This window comes from Periplaneta americana, chromosome 2, assembly GCF_040183065.1.
Source record: "Periplaneta americana isolate PAMFEO1 chromosome 2, P.americana_PAMFEO1_priV1, whole genome shotgun sequence".
In the NCBI taxonomy this organism is placed as follows: Eukaryota; Metazoa; Arthropoda; class Insecta; order Blattodea; family Blattidae; genus Periplaneta; species Periplaneta americana.
The window spans coordinates 162,898,646-162,906,834 of record NC_091118.1 but is presented as its reverse complement, the minus strand read 5'-3'; positions in this window follow the sequence as shown (position 1 = coordinate 162,906,834).

Here is an 8,189-nt window from a genome sequence, read left to right as displayed (position 1 = left end):
CATACAGAAAATGTATTTTACTTGGGAATTCAATTTGAAGATAGGCAATTCATATGACTTACGGTAGTCTGTCTGTTAGACGTATATTCAACCAAATTTCCAAACGCATATTACCGGAATATTCACAGTATGTTCCATTGGAATGAGTTTTCTGTTAATTATAAAGTTCAATTAATGATTTTTTCTACCACATTGCTTCACTGATATTTTGAGTCTCTTTAGCCTATCTTTTTCTTAAAATTGTAAGCTTTTACTTATTGCTTTATGAAGATTCAACTAAATAACTTGAGTAAAATTTTTTTGATATACTTTTACAAACTTTTTATCTCGTTAATAAAATTTATAATTTTGTAATAAAAAGTTATATTTGCCTTAGGAAACTGAAATTTTATTGGTATTCATGAAGGAAATATGATCGTGTACTGTATGTATTCGTAAGCAAGGAATCTTCAATACTTCGAACTCATTACAGTCTTATGTCTTATTTTAAGCATTAAAAGAATTACTTTGTTCAACTTTGCCAATTCAAAGTTACTCTTGAAATTCTCCTCTCAAGACAACATTATTAACACAGTTAAATAAAATGCAGATGAATTTTACAAAATGGCAATACCAAATTACACCTATATTACAACATTGAGTAATTAGAGTGTATATGTTATATTTTTTTTAGGATTATCACCTTTTCTCTCAAGGGGTCAAGCCTATAAAGAGCTAATTTAAATATAAGATCTAAAAGAAAATCGATGATATCCTTTTTAAAAAAGGACAAGTATTTCTTAAAAAAAGTATTTTTCAAAAATCGAGTCGCCATGCCCTCCAACTGCCTTACTACTGATAAATGATATCACTAAATGTCCTCTTCATTTCGTAATACCCATTGCAGCATATAAACCCAGGTCTTCATTATTCTCATGTTCGTCGTGATAATCATATTATCTTCCTTACTTACCTCGAAATTCTTACTGGGAATATCAGATTATTATCAACATGTGTTTCGTTGATAAAATAATTTTATACTCGTACTTTCTTTCTGATGAATGATCCATCTCCATGCTCTTCAATATAAATGTATCCTGGTTGATTATGGATTAGTCTATGAAGATCTAACATTACAGTAGATCTTCATGCAGTCTAAACCGTGACATAAGATAGATGTTTGTGTTTAGTATCAGGCTTTACTGATGTACTCTCAGAGCGAGTAACACTACCTATATGACTTTTTTCATAGGAAGAAGAGAATAATTTATTGTTTGTACACTCAATCATGACCTATCAGTGTGTACTCGATCACATCACCAACTGAGGTCTTAGTTGATAACAAATAGTGATTACGCAATGACCAAGACGCACAGTTTTAATCTTGTATGAAAACTATTGCCATAAATATGTTTAATTTCAGGCCATGATATGAATTTTCTTCTGTTGTGAATGTGATGTCTTGTGTTGTCATAGAGGGAGGCCTGGTGCCATGCTGATCACTCGACATGTAGCGCTACCATGTGTATGCCCAGTATGTAACTAATGTACTGTAACTTATTTTGTTGCTAGAAAGTAAATTAAATAGGTATTAATGTTAGGACTAACATTTAAATATAGAGAATTAATATTATCAGTTAAATTTTCCAGTTCTTATTCAAGATGACAATTAAACCAAAGTAAAGGTACCTTATATTGGTTTTCTGTATAACATTCGTACTAAAAGGCGCATATAGTCTAAATCATGGATTTGGTGCATGATGTGTGAGAACCTAAAAAATAACCTACTAAAAGTGAGCTTGAAGCAGTTGTCATTTTCATTAACTTCGTTAAAAAATTATGATGACTCCATATTCTTAACATTAACAACCAAAAAGCGAAGCCTAATTCAGATTCATATACGATAACATCTTTTGAAAGATTAACTTTAATACTTTAGAAAAAATAAACGTAATGCATATTCCATTTCGTAATTGGCAGTCGTGTATGTGAATATTTTTTTTTATAAATGAAGAATCGATTAATTGTGAATTTCACAATTTAAATGTATTAGGGATGTATCTTAACTCCTTCTTCTTCCAAACCCTTAGCTAGATTGTAAGATTTATTACTAAGACTGATGACAGTGTAAGAAAGTTGACATTTTGTTTCCATTTTGATGCAAAATGTCAAGAATGAAGAGTATTATTTCATTGTAAGAAACAGTATAGAAATGTTTATATATTTTACTGATTTTTACATGAAGATTGTATGTATGTATAACAATTTGTACTAAGATCCTAACACGCAATTCATGTTGTATGTTATATTAAGCGTCCATATATGCCAGTAACTCTAATTTAAGATATCCTTTCTTATTATTATGACAACACTACAGATATGTGTGGACATAACAAAGATAATATCTTTATGGGCAATTGTATAAAATATAGACAAACCGCCACTTCAGCCAACAGTTACTGGTAGTACAATTATAAATTTTTATTTTTGTTTTGAATTTAATTGTACGGTATGTGCTAAATGTAATAATAAGCACCAGTACGCTATATTGGTTATGATAAACAATTCACTTACAGCTGCAACAATCAGAGTGATTTTCTCAAGTATATTACAAGAAAATAAACTCAATGGATAAGAACTCTACTAGTTTCGCTATACTTTGTGGTATTGTATCGAGAGGAAGGGTGAATTTTTTAACTTAGACCGCTGAACATTGTAAAATATACTCTTTACTGCCAGTGTGCCTATTCTGTATAATACAATCCAAATAATCTGAACTTTATGTGCGCTTATGTTACATTTGAATCTTTACTATTATACTGTCTTGTAGCTGATCTCTTTATGTTCACTCTTTGCAATAGTTGAAAGTGCATTTCAACAAAATAACTCGCTCCTGAAGACTGAATTTCTAAATTGCTTTATATAATCTTAAGTGGGATTTGCTTGCGTATAAGAACATTCAAGAATATCACAAACTCAATGGACTCTCATACTTATCTGTTGCTTTGAATGTTTACTGTTAGAAGATGATGTACCGCAATGGTAATCGGGATCATTGTGAGTTATTAAGAAATAGTAGCATGAGAGTAAGAGAAACGGGAATATCCCAAAAAAAAAATCTATACCAACATACCTCTTGCCCACCACAGACTTCACTTGGACCCACTGCTGGAACTTGAGCCCAAATTTCCATTGTCTATAATCCAGAATAGGAATTTGTCCCGTCCATATACGGTATACAGCTCTTTTGCACATACTATGAACATATAAATTACAGGCTGGATTCTCCTTGTATCCAAAAGTCAGTTGTTTACAGACGTACTACCTTAGAATTAGAGTAATCCTTTTTGTTATTTTCAGTACACAGTACATATTCCTGTAGTATGTGGTAATTACATCATGAGTTGGGATAAAGCAAAAGAGAACACCTACATTCCTTCTTTGGATTACAGCTGTTGAGCTAACTGTGAAATAATTGAAATGTAACAGCACGAAGTAATGAAACCTACAGAAACTTAGACACAATTTAACCAAGCAACAGGTCTACATTCAATAAAGCGATATTATACTACAGTAAAATCTGTCTATGACAGAAACTTTATAAGAAGTAAACCTGTCAATATGGAAAGAAAATGTCAGAACGGATCGATTTTAAACATGAAAACGACTTCTATAAGCCGGAAACTTCTGGAAATGGAATTATTTTAAAGAACCATTGGTTGGTTATTGCCTGAACAAGAAGGAAATTTATTTTTAGGTTAATGAAACAACTGAAGAGAAGGCATTGCGAAAATGTACTAAGTAAGACTCATGTCAGTGTAATTTTTTTAAATGATGTACTGAAGTGTTAGGTAGTTTCCGATTTTAAGTGTGCAGTCTGTTAGTTTTATTTTAAATAAAATTTACCAAGAAAGTAGAACAAGGTGATCCATTCACAATGTCGTGAAAATAAGTTACGTTAAGCATAAAGATGAAATGAGTTTTGTTATGACTTCTGAATAGGTATTAGCTAGGATTGCCAACCCGGGATCTCTCGTATTTGCCCCTAATTTATAATAGTCTCCCGGCTACCGTATTTTTCTTCTCTTTGAGCATTTTTTTCCGTTATTTTTGCATAATATAAAAATCTTTATTCCAAACATTTGATTTTGCCGTGAATGATGATTGTTTATATGATGAATTAAGTTGTCCCAGAGATGCTTTAAAATGCGTAGTCCTTTAGAAGGTAATGGTTGCCAGAAATGCGTTTTGGTGCTCACAAGTTTAAAATCGAAAAATATTAATATTACAAATTTGGAAAAAAAATGGCTACTTTTGATCTAAGTATACAAAGTAGTAATGCTCATACAAAGAGGATATTTTATCTCATGACAATAATTGGACAAATGTTCGAAACAGGAGCACGATACATCTACTCAAATCAGAGTTGCAACCTGCAGTCGACTTCAACTATTACGCGAGACGAAATCTGTCTCAAAATAATCTTAATTTAAGCCTAGCTGCCAAAGTGTAGAATAAAGTTGTTTTTTAGTAATAGAACTAGATAATTTTCCAATTTTCTCTATGACATTTTGTCTCCCGTATTTTCTCCATAAAAAGTTGGCAACCCTAGTATTAGCCGTAAAAAATGCATATTTATATATGGCTTAAGTTGACTTTGCATGTTTCTTAAATTACATGAAAATTTAAGCAAACCTTCAAATGAAGGAAACCTGCCAAGATGAAAATTTTTCTATGTAACCATCATGTTCCGTCATAGACAGGTTTTACTGTATTTGGTAGGCAATGTAGACTAGTTTCTCCTCATTCCTCATGGAGAGGTGCAGCAGTCGTATAGAAATGCCACAGTCCACATATCTCAATGGTCAAAGGGTGCCTACAGTATAATGTAATGGATTCATATTAATAACTGACGCTTATACTCTGAAGGAAGAGGAAAGCCTTTAAGGAAATGACAGCAAGTGTAAGTTACACTGTGAGACTCTTGAAAGGGAAAGAGATTAATGAATAAGAGTCCTCTTGCCCCTAACCTCGCTCTGTGTGCTCAATGAGTAGATAGCAATGATAGTTCATGGCATTTAGTCATAGATGGGCTCAGCTATGAAAAGACTATGAAAACATCCAATAAAAGATACATATTTTAGAATGACAAATCATGCATATTAAGAACATGCATACATCTCACTTTGATTGACACTACATTCATATCCGTCGTGTGGACTTGTACATATTTGCTATAAAAAAAACATAAGCATTTGAATTGACATTCCATTTATATATCTACATCAAGTGAACTCATTTACTGGTCGAGCACCCTATTTCAAAGAAACCAAAGACATATTTATTGGCATTCTGTACTCATTGCGAGTGGATTCTTTTGAGTTTCTGTGCCTCCAATGTGAGTGGTGGAGAGTAGTGATGTCCTTTGTCACGTTACGTTTATTCAATTTGGTGCAGGAATTCGACCAAGTCTGCTCTACTATATATTGAGTGTTTCCGAATGCATATTCAATACATGATAATATCGTAACTCATTAAACTTTCCAGAGAAACGAAAATAATATAAACTTTTAAAATTAATTTCTCAGGGAGGATGATGTTCAAGAACTCTCTTCCAGCAGCTGCTACTGATAGATTGTTCGACCACAATTATTTAATTAACAATACGAGTTTTCTATTAATTATAAATCTTTCTTTCTCAGTTACAGAATCATCCTTTGGATGCTCATGATCTTAGCAGGGAATCATGAGACTGGATTAAACATTTACAAAATAAATATAAACTTCTTGCATTTGTAAGGTACCGGTAGGAAGAATAAAGCACAAAATAAGAGATCATCTTACCAAACCTGCCAGAGCACTAGTTGGAATCGCTGCATTGCATATAAATTCAGCAGAGAGAATGTGAAAAGCGAATGACAAGACCTTAAAACCAGTTTCTGGCTAAGGCAGTCAGCCTTGATAGAGAAACATTTGTTGGTAAACTACCAAGGGTGAAAAGTTAGGCGATGAGCTAATTCTTTTTTACTATAAAAAGAAAATGTTAAAACGCTCTATAAAAGGGAGAGGAAGCCAAATGGATTTTACAGAATGAAAGAGGACAGTGGCGAAAACATATGGGGAGAAGACAACAGTCGTAATAACATGAGTGCCTACAAGAAAAAAGGAGAAAACTATAGTCTTAAAAAATTACCAGATAATTAATTTGAAAATAGTGTACTGGTACTGCTATATTAGGCATAAAGTAATTGTTTGTTATACGAGTAAAATGCCTATCAAGATTATTGCTTTCTTTTTCGTTTAACATACAAAACAGACTTGAAGTTCATGTCTCATTCCACACATATTTGGAAAGTGTTTAAGAGGAGCGCATCCAGGATTTTCTTGTGTGACCCTACTGTAAGGCAAATGTAATACATTATTCCAAAGAAATAATGTAAAAAATATATATATTTTTAATACTGGTGTTAGAATAAAGTAAACTTTGAGTGAATTTTCTTTTGTTTATTAAGTGATACTAAACATTTCCTGTAATTTAGATTTAAAAGAAATGCTCTGGATGTCCTCCTGTGCTTAGTTTTGGAGTGGAGTGAAAAATATATTCTGAACAAACTTGATACGAAGCGTCCCAACTTTTTAATATCACATTAATGTAACACAGTTGTGAATACTATGGGCTTTAATTTATTTCAACCATTTATTTGCGACAATTTTAAAACAATATTTAAGGCTGTATATTGGCAAAAGTGTTGTAAGTAATGACATATATTCGACAAAATACTGAGAGTGTTGACCAAGAAGTAATTAGCCTAATACCGATAGTTAATAATCCAGTTTTTGAGAGAGAAAGAAGAAGTTATTTATAAATATCTATATCAAATGATTACTTCTTGTTACACTACATTAATGTGGCTTGGAGAAATCTCTGATATGTAGAGAATATAAAAAAAGATAAGTTTGTAAAATATAATACATAAGGTGTGTGCTGTTTTGACTTATGTTCACATTATTATCAGACTACAGAATAAGCTCCTTTCTGTCTCCGACCATCAGTGAAGTGAATAATTTTAAATTGTATTTTTGATTTAATGAACAACCAAATTTCCGGTTAACAGACACTTGGAAGAGATTAAATTTAATGGTAACTATATTGAAACTGTCTTGCAAGGAATACATAGTTTTTATAGGGCTAATTACTTCTTATACAGTTTTAAAAGTTTCACCGATTCCATTTTATCACAGAGTGTCAAATTTGTATATGTAGCCTAACACATTACAAACTACTTTTTTCCTTCTTTTTTTCAGTGTTTACTATATTGAACAGACTATTTTTAAAAGTACTGTATTTAAAATAAACTTGAATTGTTATTTTAAAACATTAAACAAAAATTAAAATGCATTACTATGAAAAACAAATATCATAATTATACAACAAGTCTAGCTTGTGCCTAAGCTTACTTTTCTATTTCTTGCTGCAAAAAGTAAATTTATAATGTACAGTCAGTGTCCTTTCGCCATAAAACATATTTTGCATTATTAACATTTACATTTTTGGTTTTCAAAATTATTGTAGTGTGAACAAATTTTCAGACATAAATAATTTGTAATGAAATGGACTTCTGTGGCATAAAACATTGACTTTGCTAAAAAAAGGTACTAAGTCTACATCTGCAGTGTTTGCTCTATACCGATATAAAACACTTTCTAATGACGCTGTGGATATTAGTAATGGATAAGTTTATAGTTTTAAGTATTACTTCCGAATTATATTAAAAGACTGTACTTCGATGAAGACAGCTTTCATGAGGAAGTGCACCTTTTGGGGCCTATTCCACTAAAGTATGGAGTAATAATTCACAAGCAAATTTGATTGTAACTAATGTAAGTAAATCAGAAACTTTATCACTGTTTAACTGTTAAGTTATTGAAGTTAATAAATAACGACTTCACTGTGTTAACATTTTAAATATTGATGTTACTTGTACCTGATTGACTAGTTTCGATGTTATTTTCAACATCTACTGAATCCTAGTCCTATGACGAAAATAACATCGAAATTAGTCAGTCAGGTACAATAACATCATTATTTAAAATGTTAAGGGAAAGGACTACAGCAATGACCAAATATGTGTTAAAATTATTTTTTGGCCTAAAAATACTTCATTGTATTGACTTCATTTGAGCGAAATTTCAAGGTCGTTAGGAAGAAA